The sequence below is a fragment of the Scyliorhinus torazame genome, chromosome 8, assembly GCF_047496885.1.
Source record: "Scyliorhinus torazame isolate Kashiwa2021f chromosome 8, sScyTor2.1, whole genome shotgun sequence".
NCBI lineage: Eukaryota > Metazoa > Chordata > Chondrichthyes > Carcharhiniformes > Scyliorhinidae > Scyliorhinus > Scyliorhinus torazame.
The window spans coordinates 47,922,460-47,937,033 of record NC_092714.1 but is presented as its reverse complement, the minus strand read 5'-3'; positions in this window follow the sequence as shown (position 1 = coordinate 47,937,033).

The following is a 14,574-nucleotide window of genomic DNA, read 5'->3' as shown; positions in this document are numbered from 1 at the left end:
TGCAGTTTGTGTCACTTTCCCCACGGTCAGTGCAGTTTGTGTCACGTTCCCCACAGTCAGTGCAGTTTGTGTCACGTTCCCCACAGTCAGTGCACTTTGTGTCACTTTCCCCACAGTCAGTGCAGTCTGCGCCACATTCCCCACAGTCAGTGCAGTTTGTGTCACTTTCCCCACAGTCAGTGCAGTCTGTCACTTTCCCCACAGTCAGTGCAGTCTGTCACTTTCCCCACAGTCAGTGCAGTCTGTGTCACTTTACCCACAGTCAGTGCAGTCTGTCACTTTACCCACAGTCAGTGCAGTTTGTGTCACTTTACCCACAGTCAGTGCAGTTTGTGTCACTTTCCCCACAGTCAGTGCAGTTTGTGTCACTTTACCCACAGTCAGTGCAGTTTGTGTCACTTTACCCACAGTCAGTGCAGTTTGTGTCACTTTACCCACAGTCAGTGCAGTCTGTGTCACTTTCCCCACAGTCAGTGCAGTTTGTGTCACTTTCCCCACGGTCAGTGCAGTTTGTGTCCCTTTCCCTACAGTCAGTGCAGTCTGTGTCACTTTTTGCACGGTCAGTGCTGCCTCTGTCACTTTCCCCACAGTCAGTGCAGTCAGTGTCACTTTCCCCACAGTCAGTGCAGTTTGTGTCACTTTCCCCACAGTCAGTGCAGTTTGTGTCACTTTCCCCACAGTCAGTGCAGTTTGTGTCACTTTCCCCACAGTCAGTGCAGTTTGTGTCACTTTCCCCACAGTCAGTGCAGTTTGTGTCACTTTCCACACAGTCAGTGCAGTTTGTGTCACTTTCCCCACAGTCAGTGCAGTTTGTGTCACTTTCCCCACAGTCAGTGCAGTTTGTGTCACTTTCCCCACAGTCAGTGCAGTTTGTGTCACTTTCCCCACAGTCAGTGCAGTTTGTGTCACTTTCCCCACGGTCAGTGCAGTTTGTGTCACGTTCCCCACAGTCAGTGCAGTTTGTGTCACTTTGCCCACAGTCAGTGCAGTCTGTGTCACTTTCCCCACAGTCAGTGCAGTCTGTGCCACATTCCCCACAGTCAGTGTAGTTTGTGTCACTTTACCCACAGTCAGTGCAGTCTGTGTCACTTTCCCCACAGTCAGTGTAGTTTGTGTCACTTTCCCTACAGTCAGTGCAGTTTGTGTCACTTTCCCCACAGTCAGTGCAGTTTGTGTCACTTTCCCCACAGTCAGTGCAGTTTGTGTCACTTTGCCCACAGTCAGTGCAGTCTGTGTCACTTTCCGCACAGTCAGTGCAGTCTGTGTCACTTTCCCCACAGTCAGTGCAGTTTGTGTCACTTTCCCCACAGTCAGTGCAGTCTGTGTCACTTTCCCCACAGTCAGTGTAGTTTGTGTCACTTTCCCTACAGTCAGTGCAGTTTGTGTCACTTTCCCCACAGTCAGTGCAGTCTGTGTCACTTTCCCCACAGTCAGTGTAGTTTGTGTCACTTTCCCCACAGTCAGTGCAGTCTGTGCCACATTCCCCACAGTCAGTGCAGTTTGTGTCACTTTCCCCACAGTCAGTGCAGTCTGTCACTTTCCCCACAGTCAGTGCAGTCTGTGTCACTTTCCCCACAGTCAGTGCACTTTGTGTCACTTTCCCCACAGTCAGTGCAGTCTGTCACTTTCCCCACAGTCAGTGCAGTCTGTGTCACTTTCCCCACAGTCAGTGCAGTCAGTGTCACTTTACCCACAGTCAGTGCAGTTTGTGTCACTTTACCCACAGTCAGTGCAGTTTGTGTCACTTTACCCACAGTCAGTGCAGTCTGTGTCACTTTACCCACAGTCAGTCAGTATGTGTCACTTTACCCACAGTCAGTGCAGTTTGTGTCACTTTACCCACAGTCAGTGCACTTTGTGTCACTTTCCCCACAGTCAGTCAGTATGTGTCACTTTACCCACAGTCAGTCAGTATGTGTCACACTACCCACAGTCAGTGCAGTTTGTGTCACTTTCCCCACAGTCAGTGCAGTTTGTGTCACTTTCCCCACAGTCAGTGCAGTTTGTGTCACTTTCCCCACAGTCAGTGCAGTTTGTGTCACTTTCCCCACAGTCAGTGCAGTTTGTGTCACTTTCCACACAGTCAGTGCAGTTTGTGTCACTTTCCCCACAGTCAGTGCAGTTTGTGTCACTTTCCCCACAGTCAGTGCAGTTTGTGTCACTTTCCCCACAGTCAGTGCAGTTTGTGTCACTTTCCCCACAGTCAGTGCAGTTTGTGTCACTTTCCCCACGGTCAGTGCAGTTTGTGTCACGTTCCCCACAGTCAGTGCAGTTTGTGTCACTTTGCCCACAGTCAGTGCAGTCTGTGTCACTTTCCCCACAGTCAGTGCAGTCTGTGCCACATTCCCCACAGTCAGTGTAGTTTGTGTCACTTTACCCACAGTCAGTGCAGTCTGTGTCACTTTCCCCACAGTCAATGTAGTTTGTGTCACTTTCCCTACAGTCAGTGCAGTTTGTGTCACTTTCCCCACAGTCAGTGCAGTTTGTGTCACTTTCCCCACAGTCAGTGCAGTTTGTGTCACTTTGCCCACAGTCAGTGCAGTCTGTGTCACTTTCCGCACAGTCAGTGCAGTCTTTGTCACTTTCCCCACAGTCAGTGCAGTTTGTGTCACTTTCCCCACAGTCAGTGCAGTCTGTGTCACTTTCCCCACAGTCAGTGTAGTTTGTGTCACTTTCCCTACAGTCAGTGCAGTTTGTGTCACTTTCCCCACAGTCAGTGCAGTCTGTCACTTTCCCCACAGTCAGTGCAGTCAGTGTCACTTTACCCACAGTCAGTGCAGTTTGTGTCACTTTCCACAGTCAGTGCAGTTTGTGTCACTTTGCCCACAGTCAGTGCACTTTGTGTCACTTTCCCCACAGTCAGTCAGTATGTGTCACTTTACCCACAGTCAGTCAGTATGTGTCACTTTACCCACAGTCAGTCAGTATGTGTCACTTTACCCACAGTCAGTGCAGTTTGTGTCACTTTACCCACAGTCAGTGCACTTTGTGTCACTTTACCCACAGTCAGTGCACTTTGTGTCACTTTCCCCACAGTCAGTGCAGTCTGTGTCACTTTACCCACAGTCAGTGCAGTCTGTGTCACTTTCCCCACAGTCAGTGCAGTCTGTGTCACTTTCCCCACAGTCAGTGCAGTCTGTGTCACTTTCCCCACAGTCAGTGCAGTCTGTGTCACTTTCCCCACAGTCAGTGCAGTCTGTGTCACTTTCCCCCAGTCAGTCAGTATGTGTCACTTTACCCACAGTCAGTCAGTATGTGTCACTTTACCCACAGTCAGTGCAGTTTGTGTCACTTTACCCACAGTCAGTGCACTTTGTGTCACTTTACCCACAGTCAGTGCAGTTTGTGTCACTTTACCCACAGTCAGTGCAGTCTGTGTCACTTTCCCCGCAGTCAGTGCAGTTTGTGTCACTTTACCCACAGTCAGTGCAGTCAGTGTCACTTTACCCACAGTCAGTGCAGTTTGTGTCACTTTACCCACAGTCCGTGCAGTTTGTGTCACTTTACCCACAGTCAGTGCAGTTTGTGTCACTTTCCCCACAGTCAGTGCAGTTTGTGTCACTTTCCCCACAGTCAGTGCAGTCAGTGTCACTTTACCCACAGTCAGTGCAGTTTGTGTCACTTTACCCACAGTCAGTGCAGTTTGTGTCACTTTACCCACAGTCAGTGCAGTCTGTGTCACTTTCCCCACAGTCAGTCAGTATGTGTCATTTTACCCACAGTCAGTGCAGTTTGTGTCACGTTCCCCACAGTCAGTGCAGTTTGTGTCACTTTGCCCACAGTCAGTGCAGTCTGTGTCACTTTCCGCACAGTCAGTGCAGTCTGTGCCACATTCCCCACAGTCAGTGCAGTTTGTGTCACTTTCCCCACAGTCAGTGCAGTCTGTGTCACTTTCCCCACAGTCAGTGCAGTTTGTGTCACTTTCCCCACAGTCAGTGCAGTCTGTCACTTTACCCACAGTCAGTGCAGTTTGTGTCACTTTACCCACAGTCAGTGCAGTCAGTGTCACTTTACCCACAGTCAGTGCAGTTTGTGTCACTTTCCCCACAGTCAGTGCAGTTTGTGTCACTTTACCCACAGTCAGTGCAGTCAGTGTCACTTTACCCACAGTCAGTGCAGTTTGTGTCACTTTCCCCACAGTCAGTGCAGTCTGTCACTTTACCCACAGTCAGTGCAGTTTGTGTCACTTTACCCACAGTCAGTGCAGTCAGTGTCACTTTACCCACAGTCAGTGCAGTTTGTGTCACTTTCCCCACAGTCAGTGCAGTCTGTCACTTTACCCACAGTCAGTGCAGTTTGTGTCACTTTACCCACAGTCAGTGCAGTCTGTGTCACTTTACCCACAGTCAGTCAGTATGTGTCACTTTACCCACAGTCAGTGCAGTTTGTGTCACTTTACCCACAGTCAGTGCACTTTGTGTCACTTTCCCCACAGTCAGTCAGTATGTGTCACTTTACCCACAGTCAGTCAGTATGTGTCACTTTACCCACAGTCAGTGCAGTTTGTGTCACTTTCCCCACAGTCAGTCAGTATGTGTCACTTTACCCACAGTCAGTCAGTATGTGTCACTTTACCCACAGTCAGTGCAGTTTGTGTCACTTTACCCACAGTCAGTGCAGTCTGTGTCACTTTCCCCACAGTCAGTCAGTATGTGTCACTTTACCCACAGTCAGTCAGTATGTGTCACTTTACCCACAGTCAGTGCAGTTTGTGTCACTTTCCCCACAGTCAGTGCAGTCTGTCACTTTACCCACAGTCAGTGCAGTTTGTGTCACTTTACCCACAGTCAGTGCAGTTTGTGTCACTTTCCCCACAGTCAGTGCAGTCTGTGTCACTTTACCCACAGTCAGTCAGTATGTGTCACTTTACCCACAGTCAGTGCAGTTTGTGTCACTTTCCCCACAGTCAGTGCAGTCTGTGTCACTTTACCCACAGTCAGTGCAGTTTGTGTCACTTTCCCCACAGTCAGTGCAGTTTGTGTCACTTTACCCACAGTCAGTCAGTATGTGTCACTTTACCCACAGTCAGTGCAGTTTGTGTCACTTTACCCACAGTCAGTGCACTTTGTGTCACTTTCCCCACAGTCAGTCAGTATGTGTCACTTTACCCACAGTCAGTCAGTATGTGTCACTTTACCCGCAGTCAGTGCAGTTTGTGTCACTTTCCCCACAGTCAGTCAGTATGTGTCACTTTACCCACAGTCAGTCAGTATGTGTCACTTTACCCACAGTCAGCGCAGTTTGTGTCACTTTACCCACAGTCAGTGCACTTTGTGTCACTTTCCCCACAGTCAGTCAGTATGTGTCACTTTACCCACAGTCAGTGCAGTCAGTGTCACTTTACCCAGAGTCAGTGCAGTTTGTGTCACTTTACCCACAGTCAGTGCAGTCTGTGTCACTTTCCCCACAGTCAGTCAGTATGTGTCACTTTACCCACAGTCAGTGCAGTTTGTGTCACTTTCCCCACAGTCAGTGCAGTTTGTGTCACTTTCCCCACAGTCAGTGCAGTTTGTGTCACTTTACCCACAGTCAGTGCAGTTTGTGTCACTTTCCCCACAGTCAGTGCAGTTTGTGTCACTTTACCCACAGTCAGTGCAGTTTGTGTCACTTTACCCACAGTCAGTGCAGTTTGTGTCACTTTACCCACAGTCAGTGCAGTTTGTGTCACTTTCCCCACAGTCAGTGCAGTTTGTGTCACTTTACCCACAGTCAGTGCAGTTTGTGTCACTTTACCCACAGTCAGTGCAGTTTGTGTCACTTTACCCACAGTCAGTGCAGTTTGTGTCACTTTACCGACAGTCAGTGCAGTTTGTGTCACGTTCCCCACAGTCAGTGCAGTCTGTGTCACTTTCCCCACAGTCAGTGCAGTTTGTGTCACTTTCCCCACGGTCAGTGCAGTTTGTGTCACGTTCCCCACAGTCAGTGCAGTTTGTGTCATTTTCCCCACAGTCAGTGCAGTCTGTGTCACTTTCCCCACAGTCAGTGCAGTCTGTGTCACTTTACCCACAGTCAGTGCAGTCTGTGTCACTTTACCCACAGTCAGTGCAGTTTGTGTCACGTTCCCCACAGTCAGTGCAGTTTGTGTCACTTTCCCAACAGTCAGTGCAGTTTGTGTCACTTTCCCCACAGTCAGTGCAGTTTGTGTCACTTTCCCCACGGTCAGTGCAGTTTGTGTCACGTTCCCCACAGTCAGTGCAGTTTGTGTCACGTTCCCCACAGTCAGTGCACTTTGTGTCACTTTCCCCACAGTCAGTGCAGTCTGCGCCACATTCCCCACAGTCAGTGCAGTTTGTGTCACTTTCCCCACAGTCAGTGCAGTCTGTCACTTTCCCCACAGTCAGTGCAGTCTGTGTCACGTTACCCACAGTCAGTGCAGTCTGTCACTTTACCCACAGTCAGTGCAGTTTGTGTCACTTTACCCACAGTCAGTGCAGTTTGTGTCACTTTACCCACAGTCAGTGCAGTTTGTGTCACTTTCCCCACAGTCAGTGCAGTTTGTGTCACTTTACCCACAGTCAGTGCAGTTTGTGTCACTTTACCCACAGTCAGTGCAGTTTGTGTCACTTTACCCACAGTCAGTGCAGTCTGTGTCACTTTCCCCACAGTCAGTGCAGTTGGTGTCACTTTCCCCACGGTCAGTGCAGTTTGTGTCCCTTTCCCTACAGTCAGTGCAGTCTGTGTCACTTTTTGCACGGTCAGTGCTGCCTCTGTCACTTTCCCCACAGTCAGTGCAGTCAGTGTCACTTTCCCCACAGTCAGTGCAGTTTGTGTCACTTTCCCCACAGTCAGTGCAGTTTGTGTCACTTTCCCCACAGTCAGTGCACTTTGTGTCACTTTGCCCACAGTCAGTGCAGTTTGTGTCACTTTCCCCACAGTCAGTGCAGTTTGTGTCACTTTCCCCACAGTCAGTGCAGTTTGTGTCACTTTCCCCACAGTCAGTGCAGTTTGTGTCACTTTCCCCACAGTCAGTGCACTTTGTGTCACTTTCCCCACAGTCAGTGCAGTCTGTGTCACTTTCCCCACAGTCAGTGCAGTCTGTGTCACTTTCCCCACAGTCAGTGCAGTTTGTGTCACTTTCTCCACAGTCAGTGCAGTTTGTGTCACTTTCCCCACAGTCAGTGCAGTTTGTGTCACTTTCCCCACAGTCAGTGCAGTCTGTGTCACTTTCCCCACAGTCAGTGCAGTTTGTGTCACTTTCTCCACAGTCAGTGCAGTTTGTGTCACTTTCCCCACAGTCAGTGCAGTTTGTGTCACTTTCCCCACAGTCAGTGCACTTTGTGTCACTTTCCCCACAGTCAGTGCAGTTTGTGTCACTTTCCCCACAGTCAGTGCAGTTTGTCACTTTACCCACAGTCAGTGCAGTTTGTGTCACTTTACCCACAGTCAGTGCAGTTTGTGTCACTTTCCCCACAGTCAGTGCAGTTTGTGTCACTTTCCCCACAGTCAGTGCAGTCTGTCACTTTACCCACAGTCAGTGCAGTTTGTGTCACTTTCCCCACAGTCAGTGCAGTCTGTCACTTTCCCCACAGTCAGAGCAGTTTGTGTCACTTTCCCCACAGTCAGTCAGTCTGTGTCACTTTCCCCACAGTCAGTGCACTTTGTGTCACTTTACCCACAGTCAGTGCAGTTTGTGTGACTTTCCCCACAGTCAGTGCAGTCAGTGTCACTTTCCCCACAGTCAGTCAGTCTGTGTCACTTTACCCACAGTCAGTGCAGTCTGTGTCACTTTCCCCACAGTCAGTGCAGTCTGTCACTTTCCCCACAGTCAATGCAGTCTGTGTCACTTTCCCCACAGTCAGTGCAGTCAGTGTCACTTTCCCCACAGTCAGTGCAGTTTGTGTCACTTTCCCCACAGTCAGTGCAGTCTGTGTCACTTTCCCCACAGTCAGTGCAGTCTGTGTCACTTTCCCCACAGTCAGTGCAGTTTGTGTCACTTTCCCCACAGTCAGTGCAGTTTGTGTCACTTTCCCCACAGTCAGTGCAGTCTGTGTCACTTTCCCCACAGTCAGTGCAGTCTGTGTCACTTTCCCCACAGTCAGTGCAGTCAGTGTCACTTTCCCCACAGTCAGTGCAGTTTGTGTCACTTTCCCCACAGTCAGTGCAGTCTGTGTCACTTTCCCCACAGTCAGTGCAGTTTGTGTCACTTTCCCCACAGTCAGTGCAGTCAGTGTCACTTTCCCCACAGTCAGTGCAGTTTGTGTCACTTTCCCCACAGTCAGTGCAGTCTGTGTCACTTTCCCCACAGTCAGTGCAGTTTGTGTCACTTTACCCACAGTCAGTGCAGTTTGTGTCACTTTCCCCACAGTCAGTGCAGTTTGTGTCACTTTGCCCACAGTCAGTGCAGTTTGTGTCACTTTACCCACAGTCAGTGCAGTTTGTGTCACTTTCCCCACAGTCAGTGCAGTTTGTGTCACTTTGCCCACAGTCAGTGCAGTTTGTGTCATTTTCCACAGTCAGTGCAGTCTGTGTCACTTTCCCCACAGTCAGTGCAGTCTGTGCCACTTTCCCCACAGTCAGTGCAGTTTGTGTCATTTTCCCCACAGTCAGTGCAATTTGTGTCACTTTCCCCACAGTCAGTGCAGTCTGTGTCACTTTCCGCACAGTCAGTGCAGTCTGTGTCACTTTCCCCACAGTCAGTCAGTCTGTCACTTTCCCCACAGTCAGCGCAGTCTGTGTCACTTTACCCACAGTCAGTGCAGTTTGTGTCACTTTCCCCACAGTCAGTGCAGTTTGTGTCACTTTCCCCACAGTCAGTGCAGTCTGTGTCACTTTCCCCACAGTCAGTGCAGTTTGTGTCATTTTCCCCACAGTCAGTGCAGTTTGTGTCACTTTGCCCACAGTCAGTGCAGTTTGTGTCACTTTCCCCACAGTCAGTGCAGTTTGTGTCACTTTCCCCACAGTCAGTGCAGTTTGTGTCACTTTCCCCACAGTCAGTGCAGAATGTGTCACTTTCCCCACAGTCAGTGCAGTTTGTGTCACTTTCCCCACAGTCAGTGCAGTCTGTGTCACTTTCCCCACAGTCAGTGCAGTTTGTGTCACTTTCCCCACAGTCAGTGCAGTTTGTGTCACTTTCCCCACAGTCAGTGCAGTTTGTGTCACGTTCCCCACAGTCAGTGCAGTTTGTGTCACGTTCCCCACAGTCAGTGCAGTTTGTGTCACTTTGCCCACAGTCAGTGCAGTTTGTGTCACTTTGCCCACAGTCAGTGCAGTCTGTGTCACGTTCCCCACAGTCAGTGCAGTTTGTGTCACGTTCCCCACAGTCAGTGCAGTTTGTGTCACTTTCCCCACAGTCAGTGCAGTTTGTGTCACTTTGCCCACAGTCAGTGCAGTTTGTGTCACTTTCCCCACAGTCAGTGCAGTCTGTGTCACTTTCCCCACAGTCAGTGCAGTTTGTGTCACTTTCCCCACAGTCAGTGCAGTTTGTGTCACTTTCCCCACAGTCAGTGCAGTTTGTGTCACGTTCCCCACAGTCAGTGCAGTTTGTGTCACGTTCCCCACAGTCAGTGCAGTTTGTGTCACTTTGCCCACAGTCAGTGCAGTTTGTGTCACTTTGCCCACAGTCAGTGCAGTTTGTGTCACTTTCCCCACAGTCAGTGCAGTCTGTGTCACGTTCCCCACAGTCAGTGCAGTTTGTGTCACGTTCCCCACAGTCAGTGCAGTTTGTGTCACTTTCCCCACAGTCAGTGCAGTTTGTGTCACTTTGCCCACAGTCAGTGCAGTTTGTGTCACTTTGCCCACAGTCAGTGCAGTCTGTGTCACGTTCCCCACAGTCAGTGCAGTTTGTGTCACGTTCCCGACAGTCAGTGCAGTTTGTGTCACTTTCCCCACAGTCAGTGCAGTTTGTGTCACTTTCCCCACAGTCAGTGCAGTTTATGTCACGTTCCCCACAGTCAGTGCAGTTTGTGTCACTTTCCGCACAGTCAGTGCAGTTTGTGTCACTTTCCGCACAGTCAGTGCAGTTTGTGTCACTTTCCGCACAGTCAGTGCAGTTTGTGTCACGTTCCCCACAGTCAGTGCAGTTTGTGTCACTTTCCCTACAGTCAGTGCAGTTTGTGTCACTTTCCGCACAGTCAGTGCAGTTTGTGTCACTTTCCCCACAGTCAGTGCAGTTTGTGTCACTTTCCCTACAGTCAGTGCAGTTTGTGTCACTTTCCGCACAGTCAGTGCAGTTTGTGTCACTTTCCCCACAGTCAGTGCAGTTTGTGTCACTTTTTGCACGGTCAGTGCTGCCTGTGTCACTTTCCCCACAGTCAGTGCAGTCTGTGTCATTTTCCCCACAGTCAGTGCAGTCTGTGTCACTTTCCCCACAGTCAGTGCAGTTTGTGTCACTTTCCCTACAGTCAGTGCAGTTTGTATCACGTTCCCCACACTCAGCGCAGTCTGTGTCACTTTCCCCACAGTCAGTGCAGTTTGTGTCACTTTCCCCACAGTCAGTGCAGTTTGTGTCACTTTCCACAGTCAGTTCAATTTGTGTCACTTTCCCCACAGTCAGTGCAGTTTGTGTCACTTTCCACAGTCAGTTCAATTTGTGTCACTTTCCCCACAGTCAGTGCAGTCTGTGTCACTTTCTCCACAGTCAGTGTAGTCTGTGTCACTTTCCCCACAGTCTGTGCAGTTTGTGTCATTTTCCCCACAGTCAGTGCAGTTTGTGTCACTTTCCCCACAGTCAGTGCAGTTTGTGTCACTTTCCCCACAGTCGATGCAGTTTGTGTCACTTTCCCCACAGTCAGTGCAGTTTGTGTCATGTTCCCCACAGTCAGTGCAGTTTGTGTCACGTTCCCCACAGTCAGTGCAGTTTGTGTCACTTTCCCCACAGTCAGTGCAGTCTGTGTCACTTTCCCCACAGTCAGTGCAGTTTGTGTCACTTTCCCCACAGTCAGTGCAGTTTGTGTCACTTTGCCCACAGTCAGTGCAGTTTGTGTCACTTTCCCTACAGTCAGTGCAGTTTGTGTCACTTTGCCCACAGTCAGTGCAGTCTGTGTCACTTTTTGCACGGTCAGTGCTGCCTGTGTCACTTTCCCCACAGTCAGTGCAGTTTGTGTCACGTTCCCCACAGTCAGTGCAGTTTGTGTCACGTTCCCCACAGTTAGTGCAGTTTGTGTCACTTTCTCCACAGTCAGTGCAGTTTGTGTCACGTTCCCCACAGTCAGTGCAGTTTGTGTCACGTTCCCCACAGTCAGTGCAGTTTGTGTCACTTTCCCCACAGTCAGTGCAGTATGTGTCACTTTGCCCACAGTCAGTGCAGTTTGTGTCACTTTCCCTACAGTCAGTGCAGTTTGTGTCACTTTGCCCACAGTCAGTGCAGTCTGTGTCACTTTTTGCATGGTCAGTGCAGTCTGTGTCACTTTCCCCACAGTCAGTGCAGTTTGTGTCACTTTACCCACAGTCAGTGCAGTCTGTGTCACTTTCCCCACAGTCAGTGCAGTTTGTGTCACGTTCCCCACAGTTAGTGCAGTTTGTGTCACTTTCTCCACAGTCAGTGCAGTTTGTGTCACTTTCCCCACAGTCAGTGCAGTTTGTGTCACTTTGCCCACAGTCAGTGCAGTTTGTGTCACTTTACCCACAGTCAGTGCAGTTTGTGTCACTTTGCCCACAGTCAGTGCAGTTTGTGTCACTTTGCCCACAGTCAGTGCAGTTTGTGTCACTTTGCCCACAGTCAGTGCAGTTTGTGTCACTTTACCCACAGTCAGTGCAGTCTGTGCCACTTTGCCCACAGTCAGTGCAGTTTGTGTCACTTTCCCCACAGTCAGTGCAGTTTGTGTCACGTTCCCCACAGTCAGTGCAGTTTGTGTCACGTTCCCCACAGTCAGTGCAGTTTGTGTCACTTTCCCCACAGTCAGTCAGTCTGTGTCACTTTCCCCACAGTCTGTGCAGTCAGTGTCACTTTACCCACAGTCAGTGCAGTCTGTCACTTTCCCCACAGTCAGTGCAGTCTGTGTCACTTTACCCACAGTCAGTGCAGTTTGTGTCACTTTACCCACAGTCAGTGCACTTTGTGTCACTTTCCCCACAGTCAGTCAGTATGTGTCACTTTACCCACAGTCAGTGCAGTTTGTGTCACTTTACCCACAGTCAGTGCACTTTGTGTCACTTTACCCACAGTCAGTGCACTTTGTGTCACTTTCCCCACAGTCTGTGCAGTCAGTGTCACTTTACCCACAGTCAGTGCAGTCTGTCACTTTCCCCACAGTCGATGCAGTTTGTGTCACTTTCCCCACAGTCAGTGCAGCCTGTGTCACTTTCCCCACAGTCGATGCAGTCTGTGTCACTTTCCCCACAGTCAGTGCAGTTTGTGTCACTTTACCCACAGTCAGTGCAGTCTGTGTCACTTTACCCACAGTCAGTGCAGTTTGTGTCACTTTACCCACAGTCAGTGCACTTTGTGTCACTTTCCCCACAGTCAGTCAGTATGTGTCACTTTACCCACAGTCAGTCAGTATGTGTCACTTTACCCACAGTCAGTGCAGTCTGTGTCACGTTCCCCACAGTCAGTGCAGTTTGTGTCACTTTCCCCACAGTCAGTGCAGTTTGTGTCACTTTCCCCACAGTCAGTGCAGTCTGTGTCACTTTCCCCACAGTCAGTGCAGTTTGTGTCCCTTTCCCTACAGTCAGTGCAGTCTGTGTCACTTTTTGCACGGTCAGTGCTGCCTCTGTCACTTTCCCCACAGTCAGTGCAGTCAGTGTCACTTTACCCACAGTCAGTGCAGTTTGTGTCACTTTCCCCACAGTCAGTGCAGTTTGTGTCACTTTCCCCACAGTCAGTGCTGTCAGTGTCACTTTACCCACAGTCAGTGCAGTTTGTGTCCCTTTCCCTACAGTCAGTGCAGTCAAAGAACAAAGAACAAAGAACAAAGAAATGTACAGCACAGGAACAGGCCCTTCGGCCCTCCAAGCCCGTGCCGACCATACTGCCCGACTAAACTACAATCTTCTACACTTCCTGGGTCCGTATCCTTCTATTCCCATCCTATTCATATATTTGTCAAGATGCCCCTTAAATGTCCCTATCGTCCCTGCCTCCACTACCTCCTCCGGTAGTGAGTTCCAGGCACCCACTACCCTCTGCGTAAAAAACTTGCCTCGTACATCTACTCTAAACTTTGCCCCTCTCACCTTAAACCTATGCCCCCTAGTAATTGACCCCTCTACCCTGGGGAAAAGCCTCTGACTATCCACTCTGTCTATGCCCCTCATAATTTTGTATACCTCTATCAGGTCGCCCCTCAACCTCCTTCGTTCCAGTGAGAACAAACCGAGTTTATTCAATCGCTCCTCAAGCTTATGCCCTCCATACCAGGCAACATTCTGGTAAATCTCTTCTGCACCCTCTCTAAAGCCTCCACATCCTTCTGGTAGTGTGGCGACCAGAATTGAACACTATACTCCAAGTGTGGCCTAACTAAGGTTCTATACAGCAGTCTGTGTCACTTTTTGCACGGTCAGTGCTGCCTCTGTCACTTTACCCACAGTCAGTGCACTTTGTGTCACTTTGCCCACAGTCAGTGCAGTTTGTGTCACTTTCCCCACAGTCAGTGCAGTTTGTGTCACTTTCCCCACAGTCAGTGCACTTTGTGTCACTTTGCCCACAGTCAGTGCAGTTTGTGTCACTTTCCCCACAGTCAGTGCAGTCTGTGTCACTTTACCCACAGTCAGTGCAGTTTGTGTCACTTTCCCCACAGTCAGTGCAGTTTGTGTCACTTTCCCCACAGTCAGTTCAGTTTGTGTCACTTTCCCCACGGTCAGTGCAGTTTGTGTCACGTTCCCCACAGTTAGTGCAGTTTGTGTCACTTTGCCCACAGTCAGTGCAGTTTGTGTCACTTTCCCCACAGTCAGTGCAGTTTGTGTCACTTTGCCCACAGTCAGTGCAGTTTGTGTCACTTTCCCCACAGTCAGTGCAGTCTGTGTCACTTTACCCACAGTCAGTGCAGTTTGTGTCACTTTCCCCACAGTCAGTGCAGTCTGTGTCACTTTCCCCACAGTCAGTGCAGTCTGTCACTTTCCCCACAGTCAGTGCAGTTTGTGTCACTTTCCACAGTCAGTGCAGTTTGTGTCACTTTCCCCACAGTCAGTGCACTTTGTGTCACTTTCCCCACAGTCAGTGCAGTTTGTGTCACTTTCCCCACAGTCAGTGCAGTTTGTGTCACTTTGCCCACAGTCAGTGCACTTTGTGTCACTTTCCCCACAGTCAGTGCAGTTTGTGTCACTTTCCACAGTCAGTGCAGTTTGTGTCACTTTCCCCACAGTCAGTGCACTTTGTGTCACTTTCCCCACAGTCAGTGCACTTTGTGTCACTTTGCCCACAGTCAGTGCACTTTGTGTCACTTTCCCCACAGTCAGTCAGTATGTGTCACTTTACCCACAGTCAGTCAGTATGTGTCACTTTACCCACAGTCAGTGCAGTTTGTGTCACTTTACCCACAGTCAGTGCACTTTGTGTCACTTTACCCACAGTCAGTGCAGTCTGTGTCACTTTACCCACAGTCAGTGCAGTCTGTGTCACTTTCCCCACAGTCAGTGCAGTTTGTGTCACTTTCCACACAGTCAGTGCAGTTTGTGTCACTTTACCCACAGTCA